Source organism: Scyliorhinus canicula, chromosome 16 (genome assembly GCF_902713615.1).
Source record: "Scyliorhinus canicula chromosome 16, sScyCan1.1, whole genome shotgun sequence".
In the NCBI taxonomy this organism is placed as follows: Eukaryota; Metazoa; Chordata; class Chondrichthyes; order Carcharhiniformes; family Scyliorhinidae; genus Scyliorhinus; species Scyliorhinus canicula.
Genome location: NC_052161.1, coordinates 99,497,886 through 99,514,596, shown reverse-complemented (window position 1 = coordinate 99,514,596; position 16,711 = coordinate 99,497,886).

Here is a 16,711-nt window from a genome sequence, read left to right as displayed (position 1 = left end):
TATGGCAGTTTTGAAAGGAAGGGGGAAGGGGACTGTTAACAATATTCCTGCGCATGGGGGACAGGAAGGGAAGCTGAGCTGTTGAAAGGTTTGTGGCCATGGGAGCAGAAGGGAGGACTCATTGTTGAGATGATCTCGAAGAGGGCATGAGATGGGTAAAAACTATGGAGGAGAGACAGGGCGAGGTTGGGAGAGAGGATGGATGGGTGGATGGGGCAGAGAGCTGACAATGGATTTAGATTTGATTTGGTGACCTGGGGAAGAGGCAGAGGCAATGCCACATTCAAATATCTAGAATTGTCTCTTGTCCCAGCTCGATCTGTCATCCAACTGCAAAGGCAGAGTCTTTGGTCGTAACACATCAATGATAACTTGAAATGAGTCATTCATTTTGACGTGCTGATGAAATACGTAGGATTCACACAGTCATTAGTTGATACATTAACATGTGACCTAATGTATCAAGGAATGATCTGCACACGGAAGCTGCAAATAACTTGACTGAAATACTGGTGGATGAACATTAAATTATTCTGTTTCAAGCAAGGAGAACCTGTTCCTCTGCTAATTGCATGTCGTATGTTGAGTGTGAACATTCGACATTCGACCCTCAGTTGGTTTAATTGAGGCCCAGTTTCCCCTCACTCTCAGGTGGAAATAACCAATCTCATAAGTGGGTTCTCGTTGGTGTCATGGCTGATATGTACACAAAGGTTATCAGAAGGCCTTGCGGCGCAGTGGGTGACATCATTACCTCTGGACCTGAAGCTCCGGGTTCCAGTCCAACACCAGGATTGTAGACCACGGAAGGAATATTCCAAGTGGTTCAATGGGCTGATAATCAGCTTGCGAATCCTTCCACTACTTCCCCCTCACTATTCTCTCAAGGTTAAAAAAGTCTGGGTGCGAAGATATGCTGCCAAACAAATATAATCATATAGTGTATCATATCACGCCACCAACATCGTTAAAAGTGATGATAATCATGTTGCAGGTTGTGGGAGCTTGCTGTGTACAATATGACTGCCATGTTAAATATATTGTAAGTGGCTACAAGCACTTCATTGGCCTTGAAGATTATGGTTCAAAATGGGATTGCCTGAGGTAGATGTGGGGTGGGAGTCTCCGACCCCCCGCCAGATCGGAGAATCCCCAGGGGGGCGGCATGAATCCCACCCCGCTGCTCCGATGCCAGCTGCCATATTCTCTGGCGCCGGTTTTTGGGCAGGGACGGGGTTTACGCCGCACCAGTCGGGGGCCGTTGGCAACTGCCCCTCAGCAATTCTCCGGGCCCCGATGGGTTGAGTGGCCGTCGTTTCCTGGCCAGTCCCACCGGTGTGAAATGGACATGGTCCATCACGGCGGGACCTGGCTTGTAGGCCGGCTAGGTGAGTATTCATGGGGGATCCGGCGTGGGGGGGGGGGGTGTCCCCATGGTGGCCTGTCCTGCGATCAGGGCCCACTGATCTGCGGGCGAGCCTGTGCCGTGGGGGCACTCTTTCCTTCTGCGCCGACCTCTGTAGGGCTCCACCATGGCCGGTGCGGAGAAGAACCCCCCCTGCGCATGTGCAGGAACACGCCGGCCGGTCTGCGCATGCGCGGCACCAACCCCTCCGGTGCGGCCTAGCTCCTGGAAGTGCGGAGGATTCCGCACCTTCCGGTTTGCCCAACGCCAGAGTGGTTTGCGCCGCTCTTGCCGCCGGCGTCGGGCCATCCGGCCAGTTGCGGGAGAATCCCGCCCGTGGTGTTCCTTGTGGTTCTTATCCAAGGAAGGTTGGTGTAGTTGCTTTTATATTGAACAAAGCTAATGATTTATTTACACTACATCATTGGATTTGACACTTACTCCTGTATAATAAACAGTTGATAATAAACATACAATCTACACTCAGCTACTACCAGTCTCTACATTAAAACAATAACTATGATCTGCTCTCACTCACGTTATCTTTCCTACAGTCTGTCTTCCAGCCTTCTCCTCAACCTCTCACCCAGAAGGCTTAGCATCGATGCCTTATATAGTTCTGCATCTAGTTCCCTCTTGTGGTTGATTTGGACATAACATTAACCCTTACAGTTCTGTACATTTATCATAATGTCACCGTAGGGAAACAAACACAGCCTCAGGCCAGCTATTAGGATTTAATAGCCGATGGTGTGTTTCGAACATGCCAAGCAATGACATCCCAACTCAGAGGCAGGAAGTGGTATCATTGAAACACAGCCGATCGCTGTATGCAACATAAAGATGGCAGATAAGTCCCAAGGCCATTTTTCTGAGCCTGCAATAGAGCAATAGAGCTGAATCTGACATGTCTACCTGTCACTGAGCTTTAACACTTTGCAGTGTGAACTGACCCAAGTTGATAGAATTACACCAGATTTGAAGCTCAAAAACATGTCATCTAGCCCAACTAGTCTGGGCTGGTGTTGATGCTAACTCCAATCTCCTTCGATCTTTCTTCATCAGCATAACGCTACATACCTTTCTCCTTCATATTCTTGTCTCGTTTCCCTGGTAACCGCGGGTCAAAGTAATTATTTAATATTTCTGGTGTTTCAAATGACTGCCTGTGACATAATCCTGTCCGTCCCTTAGTGATCTTGCTCATGTGCCTATAGAGTAATTTGCAAATTGGTTTTCTGTTCTTTGATCATTAAATTTCATAATTTTATTTCACCGTCCTATTTGTTATTTTTGGCTTCTCGTCCAATCTCTTCATATTCTCCCGTGTCCTGCTTTACTATGATCTCTATTTAACTTATGTAAGCCTCCTTCCTATCCCTCAATGATTCCCTTACGTCTTTATTCATAGAACATAGAGCAGTACAGCACAGTACAGGCCTTTCGGCCCACGATGCTGTGCCGACCATTTATCCTAATCTAAGATCAACCTAACCTACACCCCTTCAATTTACTGCTGTCCGTGTGCCTGTCCAAGAGTCGCTTAAATGTCCCTAATGACTCTGACTCTACCACCACCGCTGGTAGTGAATTCCATGCACCCACCACTCTCTGTGTAAAGAACCTGGCCAGGATTCTCCCTTTTGGGACGAAGTTCCCACGCCCGCCGGAAAACGGGCGAGAATCACTCCGGACTTTTTCCTCGAAAGTCCGGGGTGATTCTCCATTTTCCAGGGGGCTAGTAGGGCCCCGGCGTGCGTTCTGCAGCTCTGGCTGCCGGCGGGGCCCTGCTGTCCAGACCGCGCAGCCGCACATGCGCACGGCGGCCGCAAGCGGGACTGCACTTGCGCGCGGCGGCCCACTTCGGCGCTGGCACCGCATACATGGCGGAGCTACACAGCGGGTCCGCGCGGGGTAAGATGGGTCCCTCCCAGATCGCGATGGCCCGCCAATCGGTGGCAGACAATCATGGGCCAGGCCACCGTTGAAGCCTGCCCCCGGAGTCAGATTCCCCCCACACCCCACCAGGACCGCCACCATGGCTGTGGGTCCCGGCTCCCGCCGGGTGATACCAGATGTAAACCACGCCGGCGGGAATTCAGCCAGTTGCCCGTGGAGAATCGCCGCCGGGGCCTATTTCAGCGGCCCCCGACCAGTGCCATGGCGACCACGTGGGCACGCTTGGAGCCGATTCTCTGGTCGCCGGCATGGCTGGAATTTCCCGCGCCCCCGGCGATTCTCAGACCCGCCGTGGCCTCGGAGAATCCCGACCGCTACCTCTGATATCTCCCCTCTACCTTCCTCCAATCAACTTAAAATTATATCCCCTCATGACACCCATTTCCGCCCTGGGAAAAATCTCTGGCTATCCACTCTATCCATGCCTCTCATCACCTTGTACACATCCATCAAGTCACCTCTCTTCCTTCTTCGCTCCAATGAGAAAAGCCCTAGCTCCCTCAACCTTTCTTCATTAGACATGCCCTCCAGTCCAGGCAGCATCCTGGTAAATCTCCTCTGCACCCTCTCCAAAGCATTCCCATTCTTCCTACAATGGGACGACCAGAACTGGACACAATATTCCAAGTGTGGTCTAACCAGGGTTTTATAAAGCTGCAGCAAAACCTCGCGGCTCCTAAACTCAATCCCCCTGTTAATGAAAGCCAACTCACTATACGCCTTCTTAAGAATTCTATCAACCTTTGTGGCAACTTTGAGGGATTTATGTACGTGGACCCGAAGATCCCTCTGTTCCTCCACACTTCCAAGAATCCTGCTTTTAACTCTGTATTCAGCATTCAAATTCAACCTTCCAAAATGAATCACTTCACATTTATCTAGATTGATTTGTCAGCCGGATGGGAAAATGAGCTGTCGTCCAGAAGCCAGTGTTGAGAGTAGTGAGGTACTGAGGAGGGTACCAAGGTCGAAGGCGTGTACCGGTAGACAGGAAAGTGGGTTGAAGTGTGCCTACTTCAATGCAAGGAGCATCCGGAATAAGGTAGGTGAACTTGGAGCGTGGATTAGTACCTGGGACTACGATGTTGTGGGCATTACAGAGACATGGTTAGAACAGGGAAAGGAATGGTTGTTGGAAGTTCCGGGCTATCGATGTTTTAGTAAGAGCAGGGAAAGTGGTAAAAGAGGTGGAGGAGTAGCATTGTTAATCAAGACAGTTCGAGGGGGATCTACCTACTGAGGTTATCTGGGCTGAAGTTAGCAATAGGAAAGGAGCAGCCACGTTGTCAGGAGTTTTCTAAAGGGCCCCATATAGTAATAGAGGTGTGGAGGAAGAAATTGCAAAACAGATTATGGATCGGTGTGGAGATCACAGGGTAGTTGTCATGGGTGACTTTAACTTTCCAAATATTGATTGGAACCTCTATAGGTAGAACAGTTCGGATGGGGCAGTTTTTGTACAGTGTGTGCAGGAGAGTTTCCTGACACACAGCGCCGGCCCTAGGGTTGCTGGCGCCCCGGGCAAGCTGAACTTCGGCGCCCTTCGGGGGGGCGGGGCCGGGGGCAGGGCCGAGGGGGGCGGGGACGGGGGGGGGGGGGGCGGGGACGGGGGGGGCAGGGACGGGGGGTCGGACGGAGGAGGGACGGGGGGGGCGGCGGACGGAGGGGCGGCGGATGGGGGGGGGGCGGAAGGGGCCGCCCTCCCCCAGGGCATGCGCTGGTTGGCACCGGCCCAACTGCGCATGCGCGGGACCCGAGTCTCTGGCGCCCCCTAGCACATGGCGCCCCGGGCGACTGCCCGAGTTGCCGGTACCTTGGGCCGGCCCTGCTGACACAATATGTGGATAGGCTGACAAGAGGAGGGGCCACATTGGATTTGGTACTGGGTAATGGACCGGACCAAGTGTTAGATTTGTTTGTGGGAGAGCACTTTGGAGATAGTGACCACAATTCGGTGTCTTTCATTATTGCAATGGAGAGAGATGGGGCCATACGGCAGAGCAAGGTTTATAATTGGGGGAGGGGTAATTATGATGTGATTAGGCAAGAATTAGGGAGCATAAGATGGGAACAAAAACTGTCAGGGAAAGGCACAAATGAAAAGTGGAGCTTGTTCAAGGAACAAATACTGCGTGTCCTTGATAGGCAGGGAGGAAATGGCCGTGTGAGGGAACCATGGTTCACAAAAGAGGTTGAATGTCTTGTCAAGAGGAAAAAGGAAGAGTATGTAAGGATGAGAAAACAAGGTTCAGTTGGGTCGCTTGAGGGTTACAAGGTAGCAAGGAATGAGCTAAAAATAGGGCTTAGGAGAGCTAGGAGGGGGCATGAGAAGTCCTTAGCGGGTCGGATCAAGGAAAACCCCAAGGCTTTTTACTCATGTGAGAAATAAAAGAATGACCAGGGTGAGGGTGGGGCCGGTCAAGGACAGTATTGGGAACTTGTGCATGGAGTCGGAAGAGATAGGAGAGGCTTTGAATGAATACTTTTCTTCAGTGTTCACCAAGGAGAGGGGCCATGTTTTTGAGGATGAGAGTGTGATACAGGCGGGTAGGCTGGAGGAGGTAGATGTTCTGAGGAAGGATGTATTAGCAATTTTGAAAAACCTTCGGGTCAACAAGTCCCCTGGGCCAGATGGGATATATCTTAGGATTCTTGGGGAGGCAAGGGATGAGATTGCAGAGCCTTTGGCTCTGATCTTTGGGTCCTCATTGTCCATGGGGATAGTGCCAGAGGACTGGAGAGTGGTGAATGTTGTTCCTCTGTTCAAGAAAGGGAATAGGAATGATCCTGGTAATTATAGGCCGGTTAGTCTTACTTCGGTGGTCGGTAAGTTAATGGGAAAGGTCCTGAAGGATAGGATTTATGACCATTTGGAAAGATGCAGCTTAATCTGAGATAGTCAACACGGATTCGTGAAGGGTAAGTCTTGCCTCACAAATTTGATTGAATTCTTTGAGGAGGTAACTAAGTGTGTAGATGAAAGTAGAACAGTTGATGTCATATACATGGATTTTAGTAAGGCGTTTGATAAGGTTCCCATGGTCGGCTCATGAAGAAAGTAAGGAGGTGTGGGATAGAGGGAAATTTGGCCAATTGGATAAGTAACTGGCTATCACATAGAAGACAGTGGGTGGTGGTGGATGGAAAATTTTCAGGCTGGAGACCAGTCACCAGCGGTGTACCACAGGGATCAGTGCTGGGTCCTCTGCTATTTGTGATTTTTATCATTGACTTGGAGGAGGGGGCTGAAGGGTGGGTCAGTAAATTTGCTGATGACACCAAGATTGGTGGAGTAGTGGATGAGGTGGAGGGCTGTTGTAGGCTGCAAAGAGACATTGATAGGATGCAGAGCTGGGCCGAAAAATGGCAGAAGGCGTTCAACCCTGATAAGTGCAAGGGGATTCATTTTGGTAGAAAAAATGTGAATGCGGATTACAGGGTCAATGGCAGGGTTCTGAGGAATGTGGCGGAACAGAGCGATCTTGGGGTTCATGTCCATAGATCTCTGAAGGTTGCCACTCAAGTGTACAGAGCCGTGAAGAAGGCCTATAGTATGTTAACGTTTATTAACAGAGGGCTTGAGTTTAAGAGCCGCGGGGTTATGCTGCAATTGTACATGACCCTGGTGAGACCACATTTGGAGTGTTGTGTGCAGTTCTGGTCACCTCATTATAGGAAGGATGTGGAAGCATTGGAAAGGGTGCAAAGGAGATTTACCAGGATGCTGCCTGGTTTGCAGGATAGGTCTTATGAGGAAAGGTTGAGGGAGCTAGGGCTTTTCTCTTTGGAGCGGAGGAGGATGAGAGGAGACTTTTTAGAAGTTTATAAGATGATGAGGGGGATAGATAGAGTGGACATCCAGAGACTATTTCCTCGGGTGGATGTAGCTGTTACAAGGGGGCATAACTATAAGGTTCAGGGTGGGAGATGTAGGAGGGATGTCCGAGGTAGGTTCTTTACTCAGAGAGTTGTTCGGGTGTGGAATGAACTGCCTGCTGTGATAGTGGAGTCAGACACTTTAGAAACTGTCAAGCGGTTATTGGATAGGCACATGGAGCACACCAGAATGACAGGGAGTGGGATAGCTTGATCTTGGTTTCAGACAATGCTCGGCACAACATCGAGGGCCGAAGGGCCTGTTCTATGCTGTACTGTTCTATGTTCTATGAACTCCATCTGCCACTTCTCAGCCCAGCTCTGCATCCTGTCAACATCCTGTTGTAACCTGCAACAGCCCTTGACACTATTTACAACTCCACCAACCTTTGTGTCATCGGCAAACTACTAGCCCACCCTCCCACTTCCTTATCCAAGTCATTTATAAAAACAACAAAGAGAGAGGTCCCAGAACAGATCCCTACACCACCACTTGCTCCCTTCTTTTGGCAAGCCAATTCTGTATCCATGCAGCCAAATTTTCCTGTATCCCATGCCCCCTGACTTTCTGAATGAGCCTACTATGGGGAACCTTATGGGGAACCATAGGTTCTCATTAGTGTTTAGTTTAGGAGCTCATGCCTGACCAACTTGATTGAATTTTTGAAAGAGGTGGCAAGGTGTGTAGTTGGGGGCAATGCATTTGACATAGTCTATTTGGGCTTCAGCAAAGCTTTTGATAAGGTCCCAAATGGGAGACTGATAGCGAAGGTAAGAGCTCATGGGATCCAAGGAAATTGGTTAAACTGGATCAAGAATTGGCTGAGTAGCAGGAAGCAGGAAGGTCAGGGGTGTTTATCCGACTGCAGGCCTGTGTCCAGTGGGGTCCCACAGGGGTCAGTGCGGGGTCCGTTGCATTTATTTAAAAAATGCTTTTATTCAGCACATTTTCATTGTATGTACAAAACGCAACATTACATCCATTCTTACACATTTCGCACCATCCTCCCCATAATCCTATTGATACGGGAAATCGGGTCCGTAACATCTCGCAAGTCGTCCACATACAGGTACACTCGTTGTTCCACAGCCTCCCTCTCTATTACCCTCTACTCCTCCATTGCCCTAAGTGCCATCGCCAATGGTTAATTTGCCAATGCAAAAAGCAACGGTGCAAGTGAACATCCCTGCCTTGTTCCTCGGTGCAAAAGAAAATACCCCAAACTTGTTGCAATAGTGCTAACACTTATAGAAACGTAGAAAGTAGGAGCAGCTGGAGGCCATTCGGCCCTGGGAGCCCCATGCAGCAACCTAATCCAGCTAATAAACCCCGGTCCAAAACCAAACCACTCCAACACCTGGAAAAGATATTCCCACTCAACCCGATCAAATGCCTTCTCTGCGAAATCTACTTTTCCTCACCCACCAGGGAGGTCATCACCGCATTTAGCAACCTCCTAATTGTCGTGTTATTCACCCTGGGGTAACACGGACTGCAACTGGATGCAGTTGTACTTGAAAGTAGACTTCAAATTGTGATGTTGGTTCAATACGATTTATTGAACTTGTTGAGCAGTTCACACAGTTCGCTGTGGGTTTGACACTCTACTAATCTAAGCGTGCTTGTTATAACTAACTAGACCAGACTAGTTCTGAGCCACGTGTAGAAGGTGCCAACTGATATATACACCCTGACTGTCACTACAGTTGTCACCAGTGGAAAGAGGCAGAATGTTGATGCCTCGTGTGTTTTATTGTGGGAGACCACCTTCTAGTGTACTGCCTGGTGATTGGTTGTGTTCTGTCCTATGTGTTGATTGGCTGTACTGGGTGTCTCTCACTGCCTGTCTGTATCTCATTATGCGCATGAGTGCATATCATGACACTAATATTAAACGATAACTATCGCTGCTTCACAAACCTCGTCTGGTCCTTCGCTATCACACAGTCCTCCAGGCGTGTTGCCAGCACATTGGCCAACAACTTTGCATCAATGTTTAACAGCAATATTGGCTGCTAAGAACCATAACCCTCTAGATCCTTATCCTTCTTTAAAATGAGTGAAATCGAAGCTTGTGCCAATGTGGGTGGGAGCTCCCTCCTGACTAATGACTCATTAAACATATCCGTGATGATGCCACAACTCTGTCGCAAACCTTTATAAAATTCCACTCGGAATCTGACCGGACCCGGAGCCTTTGCACACTACATTGAACCAATGTACCTCATCACCTGCTCCAGCCCAAGTGGGGCTCCAGTCCCCGTACTTTCCCCTCCTCCACCTCCGGGAAATCCAAACCATCCTGAAACTGCTTCATGTCCGAGTCTGCCACCCTGAAACTCCGACCTGAACAGCTCCGAGAGAAAGTATCAAACATCCCATTCACCTTCCCTGGGTCAGAGACCGCCCTGCCCCCAGAGTCCTTTACCTGCCCAATCTCACTCGTTGCCACTTGCTGTCTCATCTGGTGTGTAAAACAGCCACCTTACCTGGCGCAACTGACCTACTGCCTTCCCCGTCGCAAAAGTTCAAACTCCATCTGGAGCTTCTTCCTCTTCTTCAACAGCTCCTCCTCTGGGGTGGCCCAGTACTGACGATCCATTGCCAAAATGACCTCCACCAACATCCGCCTTTCCATCCTTTCCACCTTCTCCCCAACCACCTTGATTGAGATTAGCTCCCCCCTAATTACCACCACCAGAGCCTCCCAAAACATGGAGGGAGAGACCTCCTCGCTCTTATTAAACTCAACATATCTGGGTTTGGCCACCCCAATCCTCTCACATGCCACCTTATCCGCCAAAGTGCCACATCCAAACTCCACTACGGTCGCTGGGTGCCCCACTTCACCACACACATATCCACAAAATGCGGCACATGGTCTGATATAACAATTGCCAAATATTCTGCTCCCACCACCCTCACAATACAGTAGTCCATGACAAAAAAATCGATATGGGAGTATACTCGATGTACATGCGAAAAGAAAGAAAATTACTTCACCCTCGGGAGCCCAAACCTCCATGGATCCACCACCCCCATCCACTCCAAGAACCCAAGGAGCTCCTTCGGCAACCCCAGCATCTTCAGCGATGTGGAGCACTAGGGTCAAATACAGTGTTAAAATCTGCCCCCCCCACCCCCGCCAACCATAATCAACCGGTACGTATCCAAATACGGAACCCTCGTCATCACCTTCTACATAAATTCCACATCATCCCATTTAGGAGTGTACACATTCACTAGCGCCATGGGAGCCTGTCCAATCCATCCACTCACTATTATGTATCTACCCCCTGGATCCCCCACTGTACTACTCACCAAGACAGCAGCCCTTTTGTGAATAAGCACCGCAACCACTCTCGTCTTCACATCCAACCCCGAATAGGAACACTTGCCCCACCCATCCTTTCCTCAATCTTGTTTGGTCCTTAACCCTTAGGTGAGTCTCCTGTAGAAAGACAATGGGTGGGATTCTCTGTTCCCCGATGCAATTTCGTAATCGGGGATCGAGCGAAGAATCCCATTTTACGATGGAATCGGGGCAGCATCTGTTTTCGGATGCTCCGCCCCCTCCAAAACAGTATCATCAAGTAGCGCACCACATGCAGTTGAGACGGCCTCAGGACGTTACCTGAAGGCCCTCCCCCGATGCTCCGCCCCCGCTGGGCCAAGTTCCCGACCATGCGGTTGACGTGTGGTCTCAGCGGTCGGGGACCCGGCGTGGCGGCTGCGGACTGTATCCAGCGCCGCCAACAGCCGGGCGGGAGCCATGCTGCTGGCCGGGGTGGCTTCGCCGATGGCTGGTGGTCTGGTGGGGTGTGCCCCAGGGGTGGCGAGGGGGTGTCCACGGGGGGTACTGTCTGGCAGATCGGGTTCGCACAGCCACAGCCCCGGCAATTCTCCAGGCGTTTATATTGGGAAAGCCATGCGCTGTACGTGGTGCGGCTGCGAGCACCTCACCTGTTGGAGGATCAGTGCTGGAGCCGCACTGATTTTCCCCATGGAAAATGCCACTGATCCTCTGGACATAGCCTGGAAATCAGAGAATCCAGCCCCACGTCTGCTTTCAAACGTTTTAAATGGGCGAACACCTGAGACCTTTGGATTGGCCCATTCAGTCCTCTCACATTCCATGAGTCCAGTCTGGTTGGGGGGCTGCAGACCACCCCCCCCCCCTCCTCCCCCACCCTGATCAGCCATATACGAATCCCAATGGACTCCTCCAGGTCCCTATCTCGCCCACCTCCCCGGCCCACCCAAGATGGCTGCCGCCACACTCCGCCTTCCAATAACTCCAGAACAGAATCTTCGATGTCAGCAAACCCCCCTCTCCCCACCCTCTCTCCATCCCGCACAAAGAAAACCCCCACCTCCCCAGGCTCGCTATCCCGACCCAAACAGGAAACAAAGAAAACAACCCCCTTCCCTCACCAAATAGCCAGCTGTAGCTTTCCACCCCACGTCACTTCCGTTAGCTAGCACTTCTGCGAGCAGACTGACCCCCAGCTGAGGCTGAAAACAAACTTCGTTGACAAAAAGACCCACACATTCTCCCCCTACCACACCCTACTTCAAACTCGCGCCACCAAGGTCCTTTATCCCTACATCACCTCCCCCACCCCCCTGCATCCCCCTACCACACCCAACAGATGTTTAATACCTCCAATGCGAACAACCCCCACACAGGGTGGCAGAAAGTACTAAACTATAAAATTATACAATTAAAGTACAACGTGAATTTTTTTAAAATAGCAAGCAAAACACAAACAAACAACCCTCACCCCCGCTGAGTACAATTCCACAGCTCAACCATCAGTTGAACCCACACAAAATCCTCAAATGTCCCCAGGTACATGATCCTTGAGAAAGATTCTCGTCTCCTCCGGCATATCGGAATAGTGTTCTCTTCCTCCTCAAGTGAGCAGGTACATCATGACTTATACATCATGGCTTATAAGGGAAATTAGCGAGAGGATTAGATTCAAAGAAGAGGCAGACAAATTAGCACAAACAAGCAATAGACCCGAGGATTGGGGACGGTTTAAAACTGGGAATGATTACGAAGGGGAAAATACAATATGAAAGTAAGCTAGTGAGTAGCATAAAAACTGACTGTAAAAGTTTCTATAGGTATATAACGAGAAGAAGATTGACAAAAACGAATGTAGGCCCTTTACAGTCAGAAATGGGGGATTCATGGACTTCCGGTGGCGGCTATGAAGGAGTAAGGCACACATTTGGTGGCTCCCGCTCGGGTCGGACTTTTGAACCTTTCCCCCCGATTTTCTACCAGACTTGATCTGTAAAACTGAAGACAGAGGCAATTGTGTACTGAATTCCCACATTGGTGCATGGAGAGAAGGACTAGAAGTGCTCGCAAAGGCAGACACAGAAAGACAGAGGAGGCGTGGGCTGAAGCTGCAGCGGGAGACAGCATGGCGGAGGATGGGATCTCTGGTTTGTTGACCCAGCGTTCAACGGAGCAGCTGATGCAAGTTATTCAGGAAGGCTTTGCTAAGCAGAAACGGGACTGCTTGGACCCGATAAAATAGTTGATTGAGCGGTTGGAGCATAGATTGGACGCCCAAGATCGGGCGAGCCAGACGATGGAGAAGGCGCTAGCTGAGCAGGGGGAACATCAAGCTGCGGTGGAGTTGGAGGTGGGGATGCTGAGAGGCCAGCAGAAGAAGCTCCTGGAGAAGGTGGAGGACCAGAGAATAGGTCCCGCTGGCAGAACCTGAGAATCATTGGGCTCCCGGAGGGGTCCGAAGGAGCGGACGCTGGGGCATACATCGCAGATATGTTTGAGAAGCTGCTGGGGGATGTGGCATTCTCCTGACCCTTGGAGGTGGACAGGGCTCACAGAGCACTCGCGAGGAAGCCGTGAATGGGAGACCCCCTGAGGGCAATGGTGGTGAGATTCCACAGGTACTTGGATAAGGAGCACATTCTACAGTGGGCCAAGCAGACATGGAGCAGTAAGTGGGACAATAGTATCCTGTGGGTCTACCAAGAGCTGAGTGTGGAGGTGGTCAGGAGAAGAGCAGGCTTCAACCAGATTAGGTCGATCCTTTTCAAGAAAAAGATGAAGTTCGGACTGTTGTATCCGTCCTGTCTCTGGGTCACGTACGAGGAACAGCACCTTTATTTGAGGACGTGCTGGACTTCGTGAAAAGGAAAGGACTGGTGGTGGACTGAGGACTTTTGAACTTCGCTGCTGCGTTCATGTTTTGTTTTTCTTTTTGTTCCTCTGTTCTTTTAACAAAAAAAGTTTCTTGTTTTTTGTTTTGTGGAAGCTGTTTGTAATGCTTTCTGTATTGATTTGGGACCAGTGCAGAGCTGAGTGAGTTAAGGTTTTCATTTGCACTGTTGGGGGATAGAGGTGTGCTTGTTTAGATTTTGGTATTTTTCTGTCAGGCAATTGTGTGGGGATTGTTTGATGTTGGAGTATGTTTGTATGAGCGGGGCGGGGGGAAGGGTGGGGAGGGAACAATAGGTGGGAGACTATCCGGCGCCAGGGATGGGGGCCACCAAGCTAGCTGGGCTGGCTAGCTCACGGAAGCGCAGTGGGGGTGTGCATATGTTCGGTTTATGAAAGGGGTTGGGTTACAGAGTGTTGTTACTTGGGGGGGGGGAGAGGCAGAAAATGTTCTGCTGACGAGGGAGGGACTTGGGTCAAGGGACAGAGAGGAGGTTGGGGGCGGGGACTGACCGGGAGCGGGCCGGTGGAAGAGCGGAGCATAGGCTGGGGGCGGGCCCAAAAAAGGGATGACTGATCGGCGAAGGGGGGGCGGGCAATGAGCCCCCCAACTAGGCTGATCACCTGGAATGTTCGAGGGTTAAATGGGCCAGTCAAGAGGGCACGTGTGTTTGCTAATCCTAGGGGACTGAAGGAGGATGTGGTAATGTTGCAGGAGAAGCACCTTAGAGTAACTGACCAGATTAGATTGAGGAAAGGCTGGGTCAGTCAGGTCTTTCACTCGGAACTGGATTCAAAGACTAGAGGGGTCGCGATCCTGATCAAGAAGCAGGTGGTGTTTGAGGCAGGTAGAATAGTTTCGGATGTGGGAGGTGGTACATTATGGTGAGTGGGAAACTGGAGGGGGTGCAGGTGGTATTAGTAAATGTGTTTGCGCCAAATTGGGACGATGTGGAGTTTATAAAGAGGATGCTGGGGAAGATACCGGACCTGGACCCGACAGGTTGGTCATGGGAGGGGACTTCAACACAGTTATTGACCCTGGCTTGGACCGGTCAAGCTCGAGAACGGGCAGGGTGCCAGAAATGGTAAAAGATCTAAAAGGGTTCATCGAGCAGATGGCCGGGGGGGGGGGGGGGGGGGGGGGGGGGGGGGGGAGGGGTGGCTTGATCCATGGAGATTTGGGCAGCCAAAGTGTACTCCCGGATTGATTATTTTGAGCAGGCGTGGTGGACACGGGGTACTCGGTGATCACAATCTCAGACCAGGCTCCGCACTGGGTTGACCTGCAGGTTCGTAAAGACAGTAACCAGTGCCCACACTGGAGGTTAGATGTGGGACTTTTGGCTGACAAAGGGATGTGTGAGCGGCTGAGGAAATGTATTCAGAACTACCTGCAGGTCAATGATGGGGGAAATTTCAGCAGCGATGGTCTGGGAAACACTGGAGGCGGTGGTTAGAGGGGAGCTGCTCTCGGTACGGGCCCATAGGGAGAAGGTAGACACGACAGAGATAGACCGACTGGTAAAGTAGATACTACAGATCAATAGGAGGTATGCGGATGTAGGGTGCTCTTTCAAAGAGCCGGTGCAGATTCGATGGGCCAAATGGCCTCCTTCTGCACTGTAAATTCTATGAAATTCTATAGACCCCAGAGGCAGGGCTTTTACGGGAACGGCGGAGGCTACAGACGGAGTTTGGCTTGTTAACCACAGGGAGGGCGGTGGAGCATCTAAGAAAGGCGAGGGGGGGGGGGGGGGGGGGATCTATGAGTATGGAGAGAAGGCCAGCAGAATGCTTGCACAGCAGCTTAGAAAGAGGGAGGCAGCCAGGGAGATAGGGAAAGTAAATGATGGAGATGGGAACCTGGTTAGAGATTCATCAGGGGTGAATAAAGCATTTAGGGATTTCTACAGGAGGCTGTACAGGTCGGAGCCCCCTACCGGGCCGGAGGGGATGAGGCACTTCCTCGCGGGGGTTGAAATTCCCGAAGGTGGACGGGGAGCTGGTAGAAGGACTGGGGGCACCGATCGGGTTGGAAGAGATAGTGGAGGGTCTGAAGGCCATGCAGTTGGGTAAAGCCCCGGGGCCGGACGGGTACCCAGTGGAGTTTTATAAAAAATTCTCTGGGATATTGGGGCCGGTGTTGATGAGGATGTTGATGAGGCAATTGGTGGCCAATGTAAGAAGGTTGTTAAACGTGGTCATGATGCCCCCGGAAGATAGGGATGTCGAGTGATCCTAATGGATGCAGAAAAGGCTTTTGATCGAGTAGAATGGGATTATCTGTGGGAGGTACTGGGATGGTTTGGATTTGGGCGGGGCTTTATTGACTGGGTCAGGTTGCTGTATCAGGCTCCTGTGGCGAGCGTACGGACGAATAGGACAACATCGGACTATTTTAGACTGCACCGGGGGACGAGACAGGGATGCCCCCTCTCCCCACGGTTGTTCGCTCTAGTTATAGAGCCGTTGGCAATTGCTCTGAGAGCCTCAAGGGGCTGGAAGAGCTGGTCCGGGTGTGGGGGGGGGGGGGTGGGGGGGTGGGGGGGGGGGGGGGGGGGGGGTGGGGGGGGGGGATGGAGGGGAGGGGGTGGGGGTGAAGCACAGAGTCTCGCTCTATGCAGATGACCTGCTTCTGTATGTATCGGACCCAATGGAGGAGATGGAAGAAATCATGAGGATTCTAGGGGAATTTGGCCGATTTTCAGGGTATAACTAAATACGAGGAAAAGTGAGATGTTTGCGATCCAGGCGAGGGGACAGGAGAGGCAATTGGGGGAGCTGTCGTTTAGATTAGTAGGGGGAAACTTTAGGTCCCTAGGCATTCAAGTGGTGCGGGAATGGGTCCGGCTGCATAAATTAAATCTGGCCCGGCTATTAGACCAAATGAAGGACAATTTTCGGAGATGGGATGTGCTCCCATTGTCATTAGTTGGGAGGGTGCAGACGGTGAAGACGGCGGTCCTCCCGAGATTCCTCCCCATCTTTATTCTGCGGTCCTTTTTTAAACGGGTCAACAAAGTTATCACTGGCTTTGTATGGGAGGGCAAGACCCCGCGAGTAAGGAAGGTAATGCTTGAGCGGAGTCGGGGAGAGGGCGGGCTGCCGCTGCCAAATTTTAGTAACTATTACTGGTAGGCGAATATAACCATGATCAGGAAGTGGGTGGTGGGGGAAGAGTCGGCATAGGAGCGTATGGGGGTGGCATCATGCAAGGGCACCAGTCTGGGGGCGTTGGTAACTGCGCCTCTGCCGTTTCCGCCAG